Source organism: Cnephaeus nilssonii (assembly GCF_951640355.1).
Source record: "Cnephaeus nilssonii genome assembly, chromosome: 21".
In the NCBI taxonomy this organism is placed as follows: Eukaryota; Metazoa; Chordata; class Mammalia; order Chiroptera; family Vespertilionidae; genus Cnephaeus; species Cnephaeus nilssonii.
Window position 1 is genome coordinate 29082303 of NC_137092.1, and position 24671 is coordinate 29106973.

The 24671-nt window shown below is 42.0% G+C and overlaps 1 protein-coding gene across 2 annotated transcripts in view; it reads right to left on the bottom strand.

The window, feature by feature from the left end:
• Positions 1-24671, bottom strand: part of RPS6KC1 (ribosomal protein S6 kinase C1) — a 503192-nt gene that overhangs the window by 344048 nt on the left and 134473 nt on the right. The window lies entirely within an intron of this gene.

Below are 24671 nucleotides of genomic sequence, written 5' to 3' on the forward strand. Positions count from 1 at the left end.
TTTATTAATTTTTTACAGAGAGAAAGGGAGAGGGATAGAGAATTAGAAACATCGATAAGAGAGAAACATCAATCAGCTGCCTCCTGCACACTCCCTACTGGGTATGTGCCCGCAACCAAGGTACATGCCCTTGACCAGAATCGAACCTGGGACCCTTGAGTCCACAGGCCAACATTCTATCCACTGAGCCACACCTGTTAGGGCTTGGTCAAACATTTAATTCACTCACCCCTAATGCCTTGGCAGGGTCAGACCAAATGATTTCATGGGCCAGACATTCCCCACCTCTGCTTTAAGTGATGCAATTTGTATCTAAAAATGTGGGTAGACTCCTGGGTTACCTTGAGCTCCATCATGAAATCAAGGTTAATTTGATGCAATTGTTTTCACCATGAGGCATAGAGCTTCACAACAAATTCTGTTTGAAATACAAAGCCGACATACTGGATGCACTCGTAAGTCACTACAATGCTGCTTGCACATATTTAATAATGATATTTTTCTTTATTACTGTGTTTGGAGTATATTTGAAGATCAGGTTTGTTTGTGTGTGTGTGTTTTTTTGCTTTTGGGATGTGTGTTGTTTTTGTAATTTAGGTAGACATCATAATGCTCACCAATATTTCCAGATAGACGATCATATTTCCCTGACCCCAGGCAATTAGGTGAGGTCACATTCTTAGATTTGACCCAAAGGCTGAATCTCAATTTTCTGTTCACTCATCACCTGCCATGGCCATCCTGAAGTCATGCCTTAAGATCAAAGTGCCATGAAAACCAAGCTGCCTGATGGTTGAATCACGACCCATTGGATGACAGCTACCCGAATGAACAATGAACTTGACTGGGTAAAGGCACTAAGACATTGTGCAGTTTGTTACCACAGCATTGCCTGGCTTATCCTGACTAGTACAGTACTGAATGAGTTCTGTCAGCTGTGATGGAATACTTGTCCCCTGACCTCAGTCTAGTCTGGAGTGGTGACCAGATTGTTAGAAGGGACAGAGTCAAAGCAGCCAGTGCAGAAAAGAGGCAGAGATGGGGAGGGCAGAGGACTCAGGAGGGAGGGGCTGGCAGGGACAAAGATAGACAGAGGAATCCTTTCCCAGGAAATCTGTGGCCGTGGGATCTGTCCTTAACTAAGACACCAGAAACACAGACACCATCTACGGGAGCCCCCAGCCGTCGCTCCTGACTCTTCTTACTCCCCTACACTATGCTCCGATGCCTTCCTCAAGCTCAGCCATGGGCAACATGTCCCTTCCACCCAGTTAAAATGAGCGAAGCAGAACACTGCACTGATTGGAGCTGGGGTTTTTGAGACTGCATTTTCAAAACACCAGAGCAGCATGGAACCTTACTCCAAATACTAGTTTGGCAAGTATATAGCAAGAGTCTCAAGCTTAAATTCCAACTTGATCCAACAATAAAGATTGTGCATGAATTTCAGACTGTTTCCCAAAGACAGGTTCCAGGAAAGGAGACTGTGACATTGCTTGTAACTGCAAACATTAAAGAATCTAAGTGATCAGCAAAAGAGGAATCCTTAAAAACAAACAAAAGAATCAGGGGATATCCATGTAATAGAACATGATGGGTAAAGCAAATGGTGTTTTTAAAGAGTATTTACTGAGATGCAGAAATGCTTACAATATAATATTCAGTGAACAAAAATATACAAAATTTCTAGATAAAATAATCTCAACTTTACATAACAATACATAACATGCATAAAAATATTAGAAGAAAATACTGCTGGGTGGCTACCCAGCCAGTTGGTTGGAATGTTGTCTAATAAACCAAAAGGTGTGGATTCCATTTCCTGGTCAGGGGGTGTACAGGAAGCAACTGACAGATCTTTCTCTCTCTCTCTTTCTCTCTCTCTCTCTCTCTTTCTCCCTTCCTCTTTTCTACAAATCAAAATATGTCCTCAGGTGAGGATTAAAAAAGAGGAGAGTAGAAGAAAATATGTTAAAAATATTACCAGTGATTATCTCTGAGTGGCAGATAATGATGATTTTTAATTCTTTTTGAAAGTGTCTACATTTTTTCAAGTTCTCTTCGATAAATATATTACTTTAAATAAAGGGAAATTTTTTATTTTAAACAAAATAAATATATAACATGGTTTCAGTGATTTTAATTAGTCCAGGATATTCTGAGGTGAGGAAAGCTTTGGCTCAACCATCTCCTAATGCAGTGGTCGGCAAACCGTGGCTCGCGAGCCACATGTGGCTCTTTGGCCCCTTGAGTGTGGCTCTTCCACAAAATACCACGGCCTGGGCGAGTCTATTTTGAAGAAGTGGCGCTAGAAGTTTAAGTTTAAAAAATTTGGCTCTCAAAAGAAATTTCAATCGTCGTACTGTTGATATTTGGCTCTGTTGACTAATGAGTTTGCCGACCACTGGCCCAGGCCGAAAACCGACTTCTGTGCATGGGCCACGAAGTTTCAATCGCACTGTACGTGTGTGCCCGCACGCGGTATTTTGTGGAAGAGCCACACTCAAGGGGCCAAAGAGCCGCATGTGGCTCGCGAGCCGCAGTTTGCTGACCACTGTCCTAATGCAATCCTGCACAATGGTCACTAATGTTCAACATCATGACTCTGTTGAAGGGATGTTTTATTTTTACACTTTTCAGTTGATATATTAATTAAATAAAATATTATAACACTATTCAGAGCCTCATTATTAAATTATAATACCTTTTGGTAATATAAAGCTATCTTCAAGTTAGCTAATTTGAAATCCAGTGATTCTTAAAATAATTCGGCAGGAAGATGCTGGAAGATGCTGGGAGGAAGATGCTGGATTCTCCAGGCTTATGCCATATCCTACACTTGCCTTTCTCAGGGCAAGCACAGCTGGAGTGTGGGCCATGTTTCGGGAAGAGCCATGCCCCACGTTCCAGTCGTAGGGGTGCCCTGCACCATAGGCCCAGGGGTCCAGGCATCCAAACAGGCATGAAATCTGCTCGAATGTCCACGTCACCTCAGAGCTTGGAGGAGTCTGGGATGGTGTCAAATTTTCAGGATTCTTTAGGAATGGGGTGTTCTCAAAGGTCAGTTTCTGTCTGGAAAATCCTAAAATGAGTCTTGAAAGGAACATTAGAAATTGCTACCGGGCTTCCAAATAGGTTAAAGCTGCCAGGCACAAAGCAAGGACTTCTTTATCTTCTTCTCTCACCTCCCATCCTGGAACCGATTTGGAGTTCATTACAAATTAGTTTACACAGCGGAATTTGATACCCAGCACCAGACAGAACAGAGGGAATCATGCTGGAAATAGGAAAAACAAAAACTATAATTCCTCTCTCTGTAGAGAGATAAATATATATCATTCATAAAATAAGAATGGCATGCTATAAAATAGGTATATCCAAAGAACAAGATTCTGGAAAATTAAAAAAGTGACTGCTGAAAGAAAACTCAATAGGAAATGACATTAAGCTAAAGAAATTTCAAAAAAAAATAAAAAAGAAAAGTATTTTTTTATCACTCAAAAAGTCCCAAACTTAGCTAATAGGAATTCCCTTATTGACAGGAGATCTGAAACTGGGGCTAAGGAGACAGCTTTCCAGGAATCTCGGATCAAGCAGCAGACAGCCTGACATGGACAGATTTAGCTCATGCCCTCCAAATCAAGACCCCAGGACACAGGGAGCCACTGACCGCCATACCCTTGTCTCTTGTTCCTCCTTCTTTTCATAACCATCGTTTCCCTTCTGTTTGTTTAAAAATGCATTAAAATAAGATTCTTAAAATTCCTTTCCTTAATAATATTATTCTGGATACCAAAGATTAAATCTTGGTAACTCAAAAGGAGGAACGTGTTGTATTCATTTACTGATATCAAACCTCCTTTCTCGTTGGATTGGGATGGAACTGTTCTGGCTGATCCCAGGTGGGGCAGGATCTGGACTCATGAGCGATATCCACTATCCAAGGCCTTTTGATAATTCTCTTAGTATGTGTTATTTCCACCGTCATTCCCTGTGTTCTCTTCAGTCTTAAATGTCCCTAGTTCAGCCACTTGCTAAAAAAAATTTTTTTTTAATTCAACTTCTAAGACAAAAATCACACACAAAAACTCTGACAGTAGTCCTTACCAGTGAGTCTGAGACTGGAATGGACATTAAGTTATATAATTTGAAGGAAAAAATAAATCAGAATCTGTGTATCAAATGATGAGACTTGGTCTCCCTGTTGATCAAGAGGAGGGGCTGTTAGGGACTTTTAAGACTGAAAATTTCCCTTGTACCGGTATGACTTGGCCCCATAGCTGTTATTCCCCTCCACCAGCCACACCCCCTTGGCACTCCCCCTTGATAAACCCAAATTTCCTATCCAATGACTGTTAAACCACAAGATCAATTCCTCCTCATTCCTTCAATTCCACCTTTTAACTGTGCCTTGATCCATTTCCTTCTATACCTGCTGACTGGTTTTACCATTAACAATTTTGTTTCCACTATAGACAAAGAATGCAAGGGTATTATGAAAAATGAAAAACTGTTGTTGTGTTAGGGTAGTGAGACTATTAAGAATTGTTTCTTATTTTCCAAATTTTCTCTAAGCTAGTTCTATGACCTCAGTAGTAATTATATCTCCTAATGAAAAGGGGAGGGATGCATTACTCTGTTCCCACACAACTATAACCACTCCAAAAAAAAAGATTTCCAAGAACATCTTAAGAATTTGATGTTTTCCACTAAGATACTCAAGACATATCTTGAGTCATGAGGTAATGGTTTCTTAAAACTTTTTCTTTACTTTAAAAAAAATTTACTATTTCTCCCAAAGAGGCATGAATATTTGGTTTAGAAATGGCCAATGTCTCAAAAAGCCTTCATTTCCTGCCACCTACTCCTCTCCCAAATGCCAAATTAATGGCATCTGATCCTAACAAAGTGAGACAGCCACAGCCAAAAATGTCTTTATAATGGGGGTTGGGAGGGAGAGGGGAAAAAAAGCTGGGGTGATTTTTTCCCAATATGTTTGTCATTATTATAGGTTACATATACAGAAGGAAAGTTAATTAAGCTTTAAAAAAAAACCCATCACACATCAATGGCTGCATTTTAATGAGTACAAAAAGTTGAGGTGTTTACTACCAATTAAAGTGGTTTTTAAATAAGCATTAATTAACACAGAAATTCAGAAGAAAGTTATACCTTGTCAAAGAAAGGCCAGTGCAGGCTATGCCCACTTCTGCTCCCATTCATATTCAGATAGTAATTACCACCAACCCTATATTTTCCATAATAATGAGGAGATGCTGTCATGTCTATCAAACAACAACACACACACACAAAAGTGGTGGCATTAGAAATTCTCAACCTGAAGTAAACTTTTCAAATTTTTTCCTTCTGGGCTCATCCCTCTTCCAGGTCAGAGTTATTCAAAGAGGAGGCTAGTCTGATTTTATTGGTGAGCTGCTCTTTCTTTCTCCCCCTTTTGTAGGGAGCATTGTTGGGGAGCACTCATTGTCAGAGAGGTGTTATTCAAGTGTACACCAGCAAATCAGAACAATTGCCCAATCGTGATTGAAGAGGGCCTGTAGGTCTTCCTTTGTTTCTTAATACTCATGTTAATTTGCATAATCCTACTCCCTCTACTCTACTTCCTTTTAGAAAATTATTGTCTATCATAAGGTGGTAAGAAGCAGAAAGACATAAAATCTTTAAAACCCACAACCTAAGTAGCACATGGTCTGATGGATGGTCTTATCCTTGAGTGAAAAGTGATGGGGGTTGGATGGGGGGGGGGGGGGGTTGCTGGAATTTGGGGAGGCATCTAGGAAGATGCCATAGGGTGGTCACTCGCAGGAAAGGGGTTCTCAAGCACCTCAAGGAAACAAGTTCCAGAGAAGTTCTTGTTCTAAGCAGATTAACATACAATTGACCAATAAATCATAATTTATCATGGAGGAGTTCAGAAATTCCTTCCTAGAGCTTGGAATTCTCGTGCCCCCTATCTAGGTGATCCCCTTTCCAATATAAAACTGTTTAAGAGGGAAAGCTGAATTGTTCATCAGAAGCCTCCTTGGTGAACCTGAAATCAGGACAGGGAGGCGGAATGGTGTGGGAGGGTTCTGCCCAATGGAATTGCCCCTCCACACAACAGGGAACCTTTTTTGTGTGCTCAAAGCACTCCGATCCCTTGTACACAGTGCCACTCCCTTACGCAGTGCTGCAAACATAATGACTTTACTCTCTCTGCACTCCAATTTTCAGTGATATATTTTGCTTTATCAGGCAGTGAAGTTCCTCCAGTTGTGGTAATTTAATTAGTCAAATTCTCACCACAGGAGAAGCTCTTCACAGTCACAGTCTTTAATGATCCAAGGACACCAAACAAGAAATATCAATTCCAGGATGTGCACTGGGCATGTTTGAAGTCAAGTTTCCCAAGGTGCCATAGACTTAACTCTTGAAGATAAAGGGCGGGAGGAGGCAGTGGAAGAGACTTCATCTCCGAGAATGGGTTGGTTTCACTTCAGTGTATGAAGAGACAGCGAGATGCTTCCAGTAGTTCACACAAACAAGTGGGAGGGACTCTACCCTCTTCTTAGCCCTAGTCTAAACCTTGAATGGTACATGAATAAAGAGTTGGATGAAGAGATGGTCTGATTATATGGCCCTTTAGTTGCCAGAGCACATTTTCAGTGACTACTCGGGAGGCTGTGGTAGCTTCAGAAAATCTATTTGAGACAGATTTAGGGAGCAATCCAGTTGGAAGGGGCTTAAAAAACTTGTCTGAAAGCTGTATTTGTAAAGCAAACATGTCATTTTTATCTAGATTGGCTGTATCTTGGGGTGGCCTAGGGGTGCTGATGAAAATTGAAGGAGGGAGGAAAGACTGCCATTTGCTGTGAGATTAGAGGTTGGGGCCCAGGTCTAATTTATCTTTAAATCATGTACAGTGCCTAGGAGAATCAGTAGGACAAGACAAGTGTTCAACATGTTTATTAAATGAATGTCAAGTGAGTTTTTAGTTCCATGTTAAAGATGAAAAATTCATGCCTGGCTTTGGTTCTCTTATTAGCCCACTGGCTTCTCTCTAGTTTCATGACTAGTGACTGTGCTATTAATTTGGACCAATCAACTTGCATACTTGCCCTTTTCACAAGTATTTCCAGGAACAGACTGATAATGAATCAGCAAAAACAAAACAAAACAAAACTACAAACAGCCCTAGCTGGTTTGGTTCAGTGGATAGAGCATCGGCCTGTGGGTCAAAGGGTCCTGGGTTCGATTCTGGTCAAGGGCACTTACCTTGGTTGCAGGCTCCTCCCAGGCCCGGGCCCTGGTTGGCCGTGCAGGAGGCAACCAATCAATGTATTTCTCTCACATCGGATGTTTCTCTCTGTCTTTCCCTCCCTCTTCCTTCCACTCTTCCTAAAAATCAATGGGAAAAATATCCTCAGGCGAGGATTAACAAAAACAAAACAAAACAAAACTCTGAAGAAAACAACAAGAATTTAGTTGGGAAGAGAACAGGCTGAATTGACACACGCGAGAAGGTGGGGCTGGAAATCAGTGAGGAGTAGGAAGCAGAGAGTAGCCCAAACCTGAGGAGCCACAGCACAAAGATCCCACCATTCAAACTGCAGGCATCCCTTTCTTTCAATAGAGCTGTTGACTGTCGGCACCCACCTCAGTCTTACCTGATCCATTTGTACAGGAATAAACAGTTTCAAAGAAGAGTAAGGTACCAATGCTCTTCTTAGTCAAGAACAGTAAAAGGCTGACAACCCCCCAAATTCCAGAAGTATGGAAATCTCCTGTGGAACATGGCTGCAACCTTGACCTTGTTTGTCATTCCTTTCACTGCTGTTGGCTTTATAGGAAAACACTCATTTGGGCACGGGGTAAGCATGCAATTGACTGTACTTCTTTTTGGAAAAGTGTGCATTTTCCCCCATAGAGTAGTTATGATAACATGCTTCCTTGGTCAAGTCTGGCAAAATGAAACGTCCCTTTTTCTGAAATTCCTCAGTTATGTTACACCCATTATCTGGCTTTATTAAAATGGAAAGACCTTACCCTTATGTGTGTCCCACTCTTCCATTTATCAGAATTGGGATAGATTGTGCCTTTCCACTCAATTTGGACAATGAAATGACTTTCATTTTTATTTATGGGCTTCATAAATCCGTTTCACTTGCTGCTTTTCATGCCCCAGTTCCACACTGTTGTGTTGGGATTTCTCACCCTGCCAGGCAATTAAACCAAAAACTTGTGGGGTGGGGGGAGGGGGTGGGGGGAGTTTCCTTCCCAAAACTCTTTTAAATCCAAAATACACATAATCGTTTCTACTTCAAGTCCAATATATTTAAGGGATGAGGCCTTTAAGTCTTTTTTTTGTTTTTACCTCAATCAAGGATATGTTTCTTGATTTAGAGAGTGAGGAAAGGAGGGAAGGAGAGAGAGAAAGAGATATCAATGTGAGAGAAACATCGATCAGGTGCCTCCCATACGCGTTCCGACTGGGGATGGAATCCGCAACCTAGCTATGTGCCCTGACTGGGAATCGCACTGGCAACCTTTTGATGTATGGGACAATGCTCCAACCAAATGAGCCACCCAGCCAGGGCTAAGTCTTCTTTTTGAGTAGCCAACTCTCCAGATTAACTATTTCGCTGTCATCACCACACTCTCATTTGAGTTCTAAAGATAAGTTCAAAATTCCAGAATGGAAAGAAGTCTTGAATTGTAGACACTATGCTTCCGGTCCTGGCACCAGGCCTGTGAGAAGATAATTCAGTGGCTGTGTGGCTGGCGGGCCTGCGGAACAGCAGGGGCTCACACACCTGAACTCACAGCAGGGCGAGCCCGGAAACCTGAAGCAGCAGCCATCGTTTCATGTTCTATCCCGGACTAAAGAAAACGGACGAATGAACCAGCCAAACACAACCCCCCAGACCTACACCATTAAAGGGATACTGGAGAGATGTAGTCCCATTTCTCAGTACTTAGCCACCCTCAGAGGAAGTCACAGCTCTTTCTCTAAATACACAACCAAACAGGAGGCTTTTGCCTGAAAAGGCTGCATCCAGTAGCTCCAATCCCACCTAATAAAATTTATGGAATGAGTTCTGTTATAGTTCAGCCCTCTTAGACAAGTTGAAGTTCATACTTTGATGCTTTCTCTGATTCAGTCATACTATGCATAACTACTAGTAGGAGTGGGCAAAGAATGTTTAAATCTGGCCCCACCAGGCTGTACGTGACTTAAGACCAGGCATCCCTGGTGATTGATTACTCTTAGTGTCTAGTCCATGGATGGTGCTCCATGTTTGTTAGATTCATTTATCTGAAATTTTTTGCATGTGAGGTGAGCTGGCTGCTTCAAGTGTCATGACACACTCATCACTAGGGTTGACCCAGAAGCTCTGGCTGACTGGGAAGGTGTTCCCTTTCTCCATGCATGTGGAGCCTGGAAAAGATAAGCTAGAAAGCAAGAATTTGGAAGTGTGTATATTGCAAGATGTTGACATGGTTGACACAAGTGCTTTGGTCCAGCTGGCAGGTATCTCCCTGGAGTGAAGATGGGTGGATCAGAATGTGATGAGAATGTCACCAACCATTAGAATCATCCACCTCCCTTTGCAAACCGTACAACCTTCTGGCTTCAAAGGTACCTGCCGAGTTGGGAAAGAATAGAGCTAAAGTGAGTGCTCTCATTGATTTAGCAGTTACTAATTACGGAAAAGTTAACAAACTGACATTCTGATTTATACCATAGTCTTTTGAACTTTTGCTAATGTGGGTCTACCCCCTGAACTTTATGAATTATGGTGAATCAAGTTCTGGACCTAATCAAGGACCCAAATTGTGCTAGCTACAACAGGGACGTAATGCCATGGAACTTCCTGCCTCTGTGGCCAGCCAGTCCTCTTAAACATTCCTGATACTATATAACATCTCAGGAAGTACTTAATTCTACCTCAAAAATACTTCATGCTAAAATGAGTGAGAGAAATAGTACCTAGAATAGCACTTTCTCTATCCCACTGAATTGATAAATTGCATTGAAGTGAAATTCCTCAAAGGACAAAATGGTGCTTGCAAAAAAAAAAGTCCCTTTCCTTAATAACATCAAACAGAGATGGGCTTGAACCAATGTAGAGATTCAGGGTCATCTCACAAAGTTGTGCTGGTTGTCCATCAGAGAGGCACCTTTCATATTATCATCAGCATTAGAAGTTGTCACTTACTGGCCAGTAGCAATAAGTGAAGAAAGGCTACCTTTTTATAAACTGCACAAAAATATCAACAAAGACAAGCATATGCATACATGTAATAAAAGAACAAGATGGTGGTATTCTAATTCTGTCACTTTTTCATTCTGTAGCTGGAATACTTTTATAATAGACTCTGCCCCTTAGTTACTATTTGGATACCCAGTGGTACAGTTCACATAAAAATCAGGATAAATGCTTGATTCTTTCCTTTATTTCCCAGTTTCCAATATAATAAACTGGTTCCCTATAATTTTATGGAGGTGATCAAGTCTTTTTAATATCATTATGAAATCATGGCTTAAAAATATATGAGGGTTTCAATTCTTATCATTATTGAAAGTCAAATCTTTCATAGTTCCCTTGTTAATTAAGATGTTCCAGCTTCATTTCCTACACTTCTTGCCTCAGACTTATTTCTCCAAGAAGCCTTAATTTATCTTACAGAGAAATAGTGTTTCAAAAACCACAATCTAGATGCTAAAGATGCTCTCTCTTGACTGAGACAGAGTTTCTATATCCAGCAAAGCTGACTTTTAAGTATAAAGGGCACAGATACATGCAAGTATTCAGGGAGTATTGTTCCCATGAGCTCTTCCTGAGAAATCTAGCAGAGAATGAATTGTAGATGACTCAAGTGATGAAGAAGCTACCAGCATATAAGAACATAAGGATGAAATATTAGTTGCTATAGAACTAGGACTAAAGGAGGACTAAGGGGGAGAGAGTGTAGTGTATAATGGCTATATGCTCTAGGAATAAACTAGGAAATATTACTAACTCCAAGACAAAAACATCTCATAAATGCATAATGATACTTTCTATTCAAATTCAATACTAGAGAGTTTTTACTTAGCCACTTCCTTATAACATCAAAACCTCTTTTCTTCCATTCTGAGAATCATGGTTCTTAAAAGCAGAGGGGATGACAGGATTGGAACATTCCAATACTACTTGTTTTATCTGACATTACACAGCAACTATCTCAAAATTGTAATACTCATATCACCACCAATATGATCATCAAAGATATCTAAAAAAAATTGCACATGTTCTCCCCTGCTTTCCTTCCATTAAAAAAAAAAAAATAGTCCCACTGCATCTGCACTGTCAGAGCATATAGCCATTATACACTACACTCTCACCCCCTTAGTACTCCTTTAGTCCTATTTCTACAGCAATCTTTATGTTCTTATGCTTGTGGCTTCTTCATCACTTGAGTCATCTACAATTCATTCTCTATTAGATTTCTCAGGAAGAGCTCATGGGAACAATACTGCCTGAATACTTACATGTTGATAACTATCTGTGCCCTTTATACTTAAACTAGAGGCCCAGTGCATGAAATTCATGCACTGGGGAGGGGTCCCTCAGCCCAGTCTGCCCCCTCTCACATACTGGGAGCCCTCAGGGGATGTCCTACTGACGGCTTAGGCCTGCTCCCCATTGGGAGTGGACCTAAGCCCCAGTCTGGCCTCCCTTTGCAGGAGGCGACCAGGCTGATCAGGGGAAGGCACCAGCCCCATCACCCCGCTGCTGCAGCCACTGCCAGTCACTGCAGCCGCCAAGGTATTTTCATCAACACAGACTCCAGTCCCTTCACCATGAAAAAATGACAACTTTCTTTAAGCATTTTCAAGATGTGTCTTTCATAGGATATGACATTTCTTTATTTTTCTTTTTATCCTCACCTGAGGATATGTTTCCATTGATTGTTTCCCCTTCCCTCCGATCCCAGGCTCGGCCCTGGCCCAAGCCTAAAGCCTCCACCCCATGCTTTAGGCTTGGGAAAAGGTCCCCCCCCACCCCCACCCCGGCACCTCCGATCGCAGGCTCGGCCCCTTCCCAAGCCTAAAGCCTCCGCCCAGGCTTTAGGCTTAGGAAGGGGGCACAGCCCCCCACCCCTCTGATCACAGGCTTGGCCCCTTCCCAAGCTTAAAGCCTCCACCCCAGGCTTTAGGCTTGGGAAGGGGGACCTCCCGGCACCTCTGATGGCCGGCTGGGAGTGACCTGGGTGCTGAGGAGGTTCCTGGGACCCAGGTATGTATGCAAATTAACCGCCATCTTTATTGGGTTAATTTGCATACTCACTCTGATTAGCTGAGGGCGTAGTAGAGGTACAGTCAATTTACATGTTTCTCTACTATTAGGTAAGAAGTTAGCTTTGCTGGGTATAAAATCCTTGGCTCATTCTTTCTTTCCTTGTTTTAAACATGTTGATTCATCCCCCCTCAAGACAGCACTGATGTTGATAGCATGATAAACTTTTATACCTTGTAAGTCATATGCACTTTTTCTTTTATTACCTCAAAGCTTTTTTTTTCCTTTTCTTAGTGTTAGTCATACTGTCAACAATCTTAAAAATGTAGTGTGCTCTTTCCACTTGTAGCTTCAATATTTTTTTTAATTTCAGAAAAGTTTCCTTGAATTATTTTTATAGGTCAGTTGCCTTGCTTTGGGTTTCTTTGTGATCTCCTACCAATCGTATGTTTGATTTTTCTCTGCCTACTTCAATATTTGGCACTTTCTATTGAATCCTTTTTATCTCTTCCTTTCTTAATTTTTTTATTTTTAAAAACTTTCTGACTTCTAGTTTCCGGGTCTGCATATAAGTAGCCTGGATGTTGCTACTCTATCCTAACAATAAGTAAAATTCCGAACAGATTGGATCCATAAAGAGTGAAGAAAACACAAGGCAAACCACTTCCCCCAAGACTGGAGAGACAAACAGGAGAGTACAGGGAGTCGCGCCTTCCGGAGGGAATTGTGGTTTACTGCAACTGAGACTCACAGGTGCAAAATCATGTGGGAACCAAGGCTAAAGTAGGAAAACCTGAACTGTAACTGACAAATTGATGAAGGCTCAGTGCAGACATATCAGAGAATTAGAAGCTCCAGGGAATTCAGTCATGAGGGGGCCCCACAGTATTGTGATATTTGCCTCCAGGGGCTCAACCTTAGGTTCCCACAGTCAATATTGGAGAAAAATCCCCCTCGTGCTTCCATGCTTCCTACAAGGGAAGGGGGGAAAACATTTTGAAATATGCGAGAGCACTCTGTTCTCTTTGACAAGATCTGCCCTCAGGGAAAACTAGTTAAACTTCCAGGGTATTATCAGAGCCTAACTGACCTGGGGAAAGTAAATGCTCAACTCCAGCCCACTCCAGCCAACCTGTCCTACTTAAGGGGCTAGGAAGAAACTAAGAAATTCTTGTGAAGTTCACAGTCCAAGGGATGTCTCGCTGAAATGGTCAGACCTAGTCACAGGGCTGTAGAACACTTCCCCTTCGCCCACAACTCACCCCTACATTACTAAAGGTCTTTTTACAGCAGGTCATTTTATCCAGCACATCATGTCCAGTTATAAAGAATAAATTTCAAGAAATACCCAAAGGCAAAAACACAATTTGAAAACACAGAGCAAGCCCCAGAAACAGACATGGCAGGAATGCTGGAATTATCAGATTGGGAATTTCAAACAACTATGGTTAATATAAGACAGTGATGGGCAACCTTTTGAGCTTGGTGTGTCAAACTTCGCCAAAAAACTGAGCATAACTTGGGTAGTGTGTCACTTTGAGGAAAAAACTAACTCCAAGACTCTAGTCGCAAATGTTTCATCCTCAGGAGCAGCAAATGTTTCATCCTCGGCATGCGGCCGCGTGTCATCAGAAATGGCTACGCGTGTCAGTGTTGACACGCGTGTCATAGGTTCGCCATCACTGATATAAGAGCTCTGGTGGATAAAGGGGACAACATGCAAGAACAGATGGGAATATAAGCAGAAAGATGGAAATCTTGAGAAAAGTACCAAAAAGAAATGCTAGAAATAAAAGTGAAGAAAAAAAAAACAGTCTAACAGACATGAAGGATACCTTTGATGGGCTTATCAGCAGCCTTGACACAGCTGAGGAAAGAATCTCTGAGCTAGAGGATATGGCAATAGGATTCTCAAAAACCCAAAAGCAAAGAGAACAAAGATTTAAAAAGCAGAACAGAATATCCAAGTACCGTGGGGTAACTACAAAAGGTACATACATGTAACAGGAATACAAGAAGGAGAAGAAAGGAACAAAAGAAATAATTAAAATAATAATGACTGAGACGTTCCCCAAATTAATGTCAGACATCAAACTACAGTTCTAAGGGGGGAAGAACAAAACAAAACTACACCTAGGGTTATCATTTTAAACTACAGAAAATCAAAGATAAAGGAAAAATTCTGAAAGAAGCCTGAGGAAAAAATACCTTCACTACATAGAAACAACAGTAAGAATCACATCTGATTTCTCCTCAGAAACTTATGCCAGCAAGGAGAGAGTAGAGTGAAGTATTTAAAGTGTGGAGGATAAACCCACCAGCCTAGAATTTTGTATCCTGAGAAATTAGCATTCAAGAAGAAAAAAGGCTGTCTAAGACAAAAATTGAGGGACTCTGTGGCCAGCAGACCTGTCTCGTAAGCAATACTAACAGAAGTTATTCAGCGAGAAGGAAAACAACATAAGCCAGATGTTCAGATATCCATAAAGTAACAAAGAACATCAAAGAAGGAATAAGTGAAGGTAAAAATAAAAGTTATTTCCTTATTCTTAATTGATCTAACAGACAACACATTGTTCAAAATAACACCAACAATGTATGTGATTATGCATGCTTATGGATAGGTTACATATTATGATTATATATAAGTGAAATAAATAACAGTAATGATGAAAGGGACAAAGGGAGAAATTAGGATTATTTGGTTATTAAAACATTCTCACACTACCTGTGATGTGCTACAGTGTTATCTGAAAGTGGACTTGAATTAACTGTGAATGTATAATACAAACTCTAGGGCAGCCACTCAGAAAGGTTTTTAAAAAGTATAATCAATATGCTAAGAAAGGAGAGAAAAATCTAATTACATAAAATGCCAAATTAAAACCACAAAAGGCAGAAAAAAAAGTGAAAGACAAAAACAGAAATAAAGAACCAGAGCAAAAATAGAAAAGTAATCAATATGGTTAATATAAATAATCACTTTGAAGATCAATGGTCTAAATGTACCAATTAGAAGACAGAAATTGCCAAAGTCAATAAAAAAAACAAGAACCAACTATATATGTTGTCTACAAGAAACCCACTTTAAACATAGACACATATGGATTAAAACTAAGTAAGTGGAAAAAATATACCAAGCTAACACTAATTAAAAGAAAGCAGGAGTAGCCATGTTAATTTCAGACAAGGCAAACTTAAAAGCAAGGAAAGTTATCACGGATAGAGAGAGGCATTACATAATGGCAAAGTGGTCCGTTCTCTAAGAAGACATAGCAATCCTTAATGTGCATGTGCCTAGCAACAGAGCATTAAACTATACGAGGCAAAAAAAGAAAAGAAAAAAACCTGACAGCATTGCAAAGAGAAATAGATAAATCCACTAACATGTTTGGAGAATTCAAAACCCCTCTATAAGAAATGGACAGAAAATCAGTAAGGACACTGTTGAACATAACAACACCATCAGTCAACTGGTATAATGAACATCTATAGACTACTTAATCCAGCAACAGCAGAATATACATTTCTCTCAAGCTCACATATTCACCAAGACACACAATATTCTGGGCAATAAAACACATCTTAATAATCATATGATTTCTACTTTTAAACCACTATAGAAGTAAACTAGAAATCAATAACAAAAAGATAACTAAAAAAAAAATCACAAAATACATGGATATTAAGCAAACAAAAATACTTCTCAGTAACACATGGGTTAAAGAAGACATCACAAGAGAAATATGTTTTGAACTAAATGAAAATACAACTATTCAAAATTTGTAGAATGCACCAAAAAATACTTAGAAAGAAATTTATAGCATTGAATGCATATATTAGAAAAGAAGAAAGATCTAAAATCAGTCATCTAAGTTTCCATCTTAGGAAACTAGAAAAAGAAGAGCAAATTAAACCCACTGGTACAAATGGATATCTGCATGCAAAAATAAGTAAGTAAATCTAGACACAGACCTTACACCTTACACAGAAATTAACTTAAAATAGAATACAAACCTAAATATAAAATAAATAAGAAAGCTATGAAATTCCTAGAAGATAACACATAAGAAAAAAGCTAAATAAATCTGGGTATGGCAATGACTTTTTAGATAAAACACCAAAAGCATGACCCATGAAGGAATCGATAAGCTGGACTTCATTAAAACTTAGAATTTCTGCTCTGCAAAAGACAATGTCAAGAGAATGAGAAGACAAGCCACAGACTGTGAGAAAAATGTTTGCAGAAGACATATCTGATAAGGGACTGTTAATCCAGTATATAGAAAGAACTCTTAAAACTCAACAAAAAGAAAATAAACAATCCAATTAAAAAATGGGCCGAAGGCTTTAACAGGCACCTCACCAACAGAGATATGCAGATGGCAAATGAAAATATGAAAAGGTGCTCCACATCACATATCACGAAATGCAAACTAAAACAACAATGAGGTACCACTGCACACCTATTAGAATGGCCAAAACCCAGAACCCTGACACCACCAAATGCTGAGGAGGATATGCAGCACCAGAAACTCTCATTCATTGCTGGTGGGAATGTGAAATGGTACAGACACTTTAGAAGACAGTTGGACAACTTCTTACCAAATTAAACATGCTTTTACCACACAATCCAGCGATCATGCTTAGTATTTACCCAAATGAGTTGAAAACTTATGTCCACACAAAAACCTTCACATGTATATTTACAGCATCTTTAGTCATAATTGCCAAAACTCAGAAGCAACAAAGATGTCCTTCGCAGATGACAGACTGTGGTACATCCAGACAATGGAAAATTATTCAGTGCTAAAAAGAAGAGCTATCAAGCCATGAAGACACCCAGGAAGCTTAAATGCATATTACTAAGTGGATGATGCCAATCAGAAAAGGCTACATGCTGTACGATTCCAACTATATGACATTCTTTTAAAAAGCAAAACTATGGAAACAATAAAATGTTCAGTGGTTGCCAGGTGTCAGGGTTGGGGCAGAGTAGGAAGAGAAGAATAGGTGGTGCACAAAGGATTCTGGGGGCAGTGAAAATACTCTTTATACCATAACTAGAGGTCCGGTGCACGGATTCATGCACCAGTGGTGTCCCTCGGCCTGGCCTGCGGGGTTGGGCCGAAACAAGCTCTCTGACATCCCCTGAGGGGTCCCGGATTGCGAGAGGGCGCAGGCCAAGCAGAGGGACCTCACAGGTGCATGACTGGAGCCAGGGAGGGACCGCAGGAGGGTTCTAGGAATTTCCTGCCAGTCTCGCCCAGTCCCGATCGGCCGGACCCCAGCAGCTAGCTAACCTATCTGTGGGAACGTCCGCCCCATGGTGGTCAGTGCATGTCACAGCGACTGGTCAAATGGTCGAACTGTCAGACACTTAGCATATTAGGCTTTTATTATATAGGATGATGATTACATGTCATTACACATTTATCCAAACCCATAGAATGCACAATACCAAGAGTGAACCATTATGACCTGGCCAGTTTTTCTCAGTGGTTAGAGCATTGACCTGCATACTGAAGGGTCACAGGTTTGATTCCCAGGCAAGGACACATACTTTGGTTGCACGCTTGATCACCGACCCTGATCAGGGTATATGCAATTGATGTGTATCTCTCATCTTGATCTCTCCCTCCTTCCCTCCCTCTCTCTCTTTTTCTCTCTCTCGTCCTCTCCTACTCCTTCTCCCTCTCTCCCGCTCCTCCTTCCCCTCCCCTCCATTCTTTCTAAATAGCCTCAGGTGAGGATTAAAAAAAAAGTGAACCATTATGCAAACTATGAACTTTAGGTGATTATTATGTGTCTAAGTAGGTCCATTGTAACAAAGGTGCCACACTGGTGGGAGATATTGATAGCAGGGGAGGCTGTGCATGTGTGGGGACAGGGGTTTGTGGGAACTCTCTGTACCTTCCCCTCAGTTTTGCTGTGAACCTAAAATTGCACTAAAAGCCTTGATGCAAAAATTTAAAAAAATATTTCCTTTTCACCTTGTATTTCTCTGAAGGCATTACCTGTTGTTTGTTCACTCTTTTGTTCCTCCTAGTCTTCACTTTCATTTTCTTCTTTTATTTCTAATTCTTCCCTGAGTTGTCACCTCATTTCTGAGTTTTCTAATTACGATGTATGTTGTTCTTTCATGTCTTATATAATTTCCTTAATGTCTTTCGGTTCATTTGGAAACAGTGAATTAGTTTTGATCTGTTTTGTGAGCACATTTTTCTGGAATGCTTTAATGGATATAACTCTATTCATTCCTAATTCTATTTTTCTTTCAATAACTGTGTATGGGACTTACTGTGATGTGGATTCTTATCGGTGGTGCATTTTTATGTGACATTCGTTTTCCTAAACTGTGAGAATTGAAACAGGTTAAATTTTTAAAAAGCTCTAACTTCACAGAGCTCCCTCTTCTGTTGTTTTTGTGAAGTGTTAAAAAAAAAAAAAAAAAAAAAAGTACATCTTGCTTTCTGAGATTTCCCGGCTGCTCTCCCTTCCTTTGAACTGTGCCTTTTCCTTGTCCCTACCCTGCTCAATTTTGATCCATTCCCAGCAATTTCTCCTCACGCAGGGCCCTGTCCTAGAAGGCAGTTCTGGCAGGTCAATTTTGAGAGTTCAAAGGGGCAGAGCCTTTAATCCCTCTTATTTCGAGCTCTTTACACTTCCCAGGTGTTAGAGTGGGCAAAGCGCCTTCACCTTCGGCTGCTGATCTCAAATTGGCCCACTGGGCTTCAGTGCTCCGGATGGCTATTTGGGGCTCTCCTGTGCTCAGATTCAGTCAGAAGCCACACTGTTGCTTCTTTTCGTCTCCCACACGGATGCCTATCTCATGCAAGTCCTGTGGTCGTTGGTATTTTGTCCCCTACGGCTTGAATTTGGGGATTCGTGTCATCTTGTCACCTCGTTGTGTTGTAATGCTGTTTATGGATTTTTTTATTTTGCCGTCTATGTGGGTGGCATGCTACTGCCATCACCACCTTCCCAGGATCAGCATCTTTTTCTTTATCTTTTTAAATATATTTTTATTGATTTCAGAGAGGAAGGGAGAGGGAGAGATAGAAACATCAATGATGAGAGAGAATCACTGATTGGTTGTCTCCTGCACGTCCCCTACTGGGGATCGAGCCCACAACATGGGCATGTGCCCCTTGACCGGAATCAAACCAGGGACCCTTCAGTCCCCAGGCCGACACTCTATCCACTGAGTCAAAGTGGCCAGGGCAGGATCAGCATCTTTTAATTCAAGCTGATTTTTCTCTGTACTTTGTCTTGATTCCGTCCTTCAGCTGACCCAGGAAGAACTTGGCCCCGGCTTGTCAAGAGTCCCTGTACTGTTTATATATTTGTGTGTCTGTGTGTGGTTGGGAGAGGTGTGTGGGAAGGGGGTCAAGGGTGAGGTTGCTAATTGGGGACAGAGTTGCAAAAAGTGAGACAGACACAGTCCTTGCCTCGGGAGCTTATAACCTAAGAAGCCAACACGTGTCGCTCAGTGAGGCAGGCCTGCACCACCCAGTTGCCAGTCCCAGCTCTTACTAGCCTGCCGTGCCGCTTGGGCGAGTCAACTTCTTGGGGCATCAGTCCCTCCACCGGCAAAGCACAGAGCACAGCCCTTGCCCTGTCCATCCGCATCGGTTGTGGAGAGGAAAGGAGATAATGGGAAGCATGCGTCATCTGGGGGCAATGACCTGTGTGCGTCCTGGGGGCAGGAGCCCCGCGTTCTTCATGTCTCTGCCCCCTCAATGCCTCGCACACATTCTGAGCACACATTCTTTTTTGCACCTTCAAAAAAGCACAAACAGCCCTATTATGTGATAATTAATTTTAAAAGCTCCTCAGCGTCATCAGTGATGACAAGAGTCAATATGCCCATGTGTGGGGGCTGGAGAGGCGAGCCGCAAAGAGACCCTTCACATCGAAGAAGTGGCCTTCACTCCAAGTGTCAGTCATCAGAAGACACGGAAGAGCTGAGTTTTTAAAATGCATTTTTTATTATTCAGCCCTCAGCAGAAATGTCACCTTTCTAAAGCAAGCTGTTATCATGCGCTCTCCGTGCCAACTGGGCGCCTCTGAGGAGCAGGATTTTATCTCAGCGTTTTTAGTGATTTGTGTTTTTCTTTCAAGGAGCTCCATGCCTTAAGGCACCTGAAACACTAACAGCACAAGAAGGTGAGGTTATGGCAGGGGCAGACTCCAGCAACGTGAAACAGGGATCTTTGCAAAACAGGCCCCGGATCAGCATCAAAGTCGGAGCCTGCAGCCACCCTGTCCAGCAAATCCATGTCCTCTCCGTGCCGCTCATTGTGTTCTGGGGGGCTCCTTGGTTGAAACCATATTCTCAAAGAAACTCTGTTTTGTGACAGGGCCCCATTAGCAGGCTCAGCCACATGACAGGCCTAGGAGCAGCCAGCACAACTGCCGGCGACGCTTGCCAATAAGCCAGATGCTGCCACATATTGGCATCTGGGTCCTGGAATAGCAACCATGTTCTCAGTCTGGCTAGGGATTCTGACCCTCGCTAGGAAAGGAGACAAAGGAAGGAAAGAGAGAGACGGAGCAAGGGGAGGGAGGGCAGCCTGCGGAAGAGTCTCCTGGTAATTTCCCGACCATGGATTTAGAGCTCCCACAACAAAAGACTGGTTGGAAAGCTGCTACCAGTGCTGCAATGGGCGGGAGAGGTGGAGATGGGGAGCACTGGAAACCAGCGAGCTGTTCTGGCACCTGGGCAGTGGGGGTGGTTGATTCAAAAGGAGACAGCTGCAGCAGGCAGCGCCTGCTCCCTCTCCGCTCCCTCAAGCCCTGAGAGCCCACGGAGGAGATGAGCTACTGGATAGAGCTGAAATCTGCAGCAGAGGGACGGAGAGTGGCCACACCGGGAGGTGCCTAGATTTACAGCACCAGGAAGGCCAACTAAATGGTGAGGATGAGACCCGGACCAGCAGTCTCACGGAAATCCTTACAGTCGAGACAGGTGTGACCAGGTGTGACAGGGTACAGGCAAAAGGCAGCCCTGTGCCGGGAAGTGCCTTCAAATACTAAGGCCATACCAGCCTAAGTAAGGCTTCGGGTCCTGCTGGAGGCATATTAGGTGGACTACGGCCCAGGTGGGGTGAGTTGAACTGAAGGAATTAAGGGCTGGAAGTAAAGGAGACAGTGAAAAGCAAGCAGCAGTTCTTTCTCAAAATATCAAGTTCATCCACCATCCCCTCACCCACAGCATGTTTGACAAGAGTAGCTCAGGGCCTTACACTTGAAAGACAGATTACAGGAGCAAGAGAATGAGAGACTGCATGGTCAAAGAGTCCTGGCCTCTGCAGTCAGACCACTGAGGGAACAGCCTCAACGGTCATTTACCGGCAGGCAAACTGGCTTCTCTCTGTTCGGCAGACACTGTATTCCCTAGCCAAGCCACGTGGGTGTGCCTCTGGTCATAATCAGTGTGGATGTTAGTGGGAGCCTCTGCCCACCATTAGAAAAAATTGTGCAAAGCATGCCCCTATTGGTGGTGGTTTAAGCAATAATGTCATTTAAAAAAAAAAAAGGAAGGAAGCACGTGACTATTGAGGGTGAGTCAAGGCATAGCAAGAGCACAGAGAGAGGAAGCAACTACACTGAAATCCCACCCACTGAAAATGTAAAAGTATCCACACGGTTTGCAGATGCTCACAGAGAAGGCAAATATATATATATATATAGTCAAAATCTATTTCATTCATAATCTCATCTAATAATCTTGTGACCTTATAAACAAAAGTGGAAAATAAGAAGACAATGGGTCACACACTTAAACTTCAGGGAACATCTAGTACATTTCACTTCGCTTCCCTGAAGTTTGATGCCCATTTTCAAAAGGCAAAACCAAGTCTACCCAGACACCCCCCCAGCTGAGTCCCTCGGTTACAAAGAGAACACAGAGCAGCTCTGCTGCACGTCAGAATCCAAGGAGAACATCCTGGTATCTTTCCCAAACTTAGTTAATTAGAGTCTTTAAGTTCAGATTTTGAACAATGCAGGGACTAAATACTAAATTTCCATTGTGGCTCTGCTTGAGGAGAAAAACTCAACAATATACAAGTAATCAAGATAGTTGTAATTGTAATCTGATGTTTATTCTACCTATGGGTTATTTGACTCCCAGAGAACTATGACAGAAGTGGCCAGTCTTTTGGGGGAAGAGAACCACGCCCCCCATGTTCTCCTTTTGCCCCTCCTCTGATTTTCCTCTTTATCCAACTGGCTATTCCCCTTGCCTTTCCCCTTCCTCCTTGTCCTCATTATCTACCTTCTCCCGTCACTTGTTCCCACTGACACAAGGACTCCTTGGGACAGCCTCCTGGGAAATATGCTAAGTCTTCAAACTCAAAACACCACAGGGAAGGATGCTCATGCTCATACAAGACAGAGGTGATAAGATGACATTAAACTAAGCCCGTGGTTCTCAAACTTGATTGTACATCAGAGTCACCTAGAAGAACTAGAAAAACATTGTTGTGCAGGCCCCAGAGTTCTGATTCATAGATTCAGGACAGGGTTCAAGAATATGCATTTCCAACAAGTTCTCAAGTGATGCTAACCTTAATGGTCTAGGGAATCACTTTTTTTTTCTTCTTATTTCCCTGACACTTTATTATTTGGGAATAATTTCAAACCTAAAGAAAAGTTGCAAGAAGAATAAAAACCACCTTATTTTTCTGACCCAGATTGGGACCACTTTTTGAGAACCACTGAGCTAAGCAAAGTATGTCAGAGGTCTGGTACGAAGAGAACAATCACCTGGCAGGACGCAATGCCTTCTAAGAGCGAGAGCGGAACACTCTCCAATTCGAAAGCAAACCAACTAAAAAAAGCAAGAGGTGGGAAGAAGTGTCACGAATGTGGAAGAATGTGAGTTGGGAGCCAGGAGTTTTAAGTTAAGCTCTGAATAGTAAGTATCATTATCAGTCAATAGGGGAATGTATAAGCTCTCCTGGCTTGTCTCTCCGGTGCTTCCTTGGCGGGGGGGCGGGAGGGAGATTTGACAAAAACAACAAATCCATCATCTCCTGGTATAAAATGGCTTCAAGAAAAGGGGAAAGCAATTATTTGATAGGGAAACTACTCTGTACACTTGAGAGACCTGGACGGGAGGATGACTCTACACCCACCTTAACTCAGGACTTCATCTCTTGCCTGAATTTCTGTAATAACTCCTAACTATCTTTCTGCTGCTATCGCTTTCTCTCCAAGTTATTCTCCATTCTAACCCTAAAATTACCTTTTTAACAGCAGGATGCAATACTGTCAGCTCTCTAAGAGCCTTCAACTAGTTCCCCACAACCTAGAGATATTGCAGTATGGCATTTAATCTGGCCCCAATTTATCGTTCAAATCCCTGTCCCTATGAACTGGCCGAAACAGAATTCGCTCAGCTTTACCTTTGCCCACCTCCATGCCTTTGTACACAACTGGGTTTTTGTTCCCCTGGATACTTTCCTTCTCCCCAAACAAAATCTTGGGGCGGGGGGAGGGGGGTCCCTTATGTTTAAAAATATGAATCTAACTTCAAGGTTTTGCCCAATACAGGAAGCCTTCCTGCAGCTCCTCAGATCTCTCCTTTGTGTGCTCACCATACCCTATTTGTTCCTTGTAACACAACAGTCTGCCCTACTTATTATTTATGCTTTCTTTCCCCTGGGTTTTCTAAGGTCCTTGGAGGCAGGCACCATGTCTTTTGTTCAGTGACCGGAGAAGCACATAGGTGGGAGGGGAGTAGATAAATGGAAGATGAAGAGAGGAAGAAGAAGAAATGAGAAAACAGTAGGAGAGCGTGGTGAGGGGAAAGTTCAGTTTTAAAGTTTTCTTAGTCATTCAGAAACTTTTGGCTGAAAACAGATCCTCCAAATATCTAACATTTTCTCTCCAGAACAAACCCAAGACACTGAGTAGCTGTACAATATTTCTTTTGTTTTGCCAACACTACACCTCCCTTTCTTCTTATTTTCTACCTATGTTGCTACTGAGTCAAACCAGGGCACATCACCTTGCGGTCATTATTTTGCCACTGATACTGACTCAGATTCCTTTCAATCTCTCAAATCTCCTTTTATATTGATGGGTGGGGGGTTGGTCAAACTCTTACCTTGTGGATTAGCTTTAGGAGGAATTTGATTCACATTCCTCGAAGAGTTACCTTTCTGATATAAATTCTTTTTTTTTAATTTTTTAATATATTTTTTATTGATTTTTTACAGAGAGGAAGAGAGAGGGATAGAGAGCTAGAAACATCGATGAGAGAGAAACATCGATCAGCTGCCTCCCGCACACCCCCCACCGGGGATGTGCCCGCAGCCAAGGCACATGCCCCTGACCGGAATCGAACCTGGGACCCTTGAGTCCGCAGGCCGACGC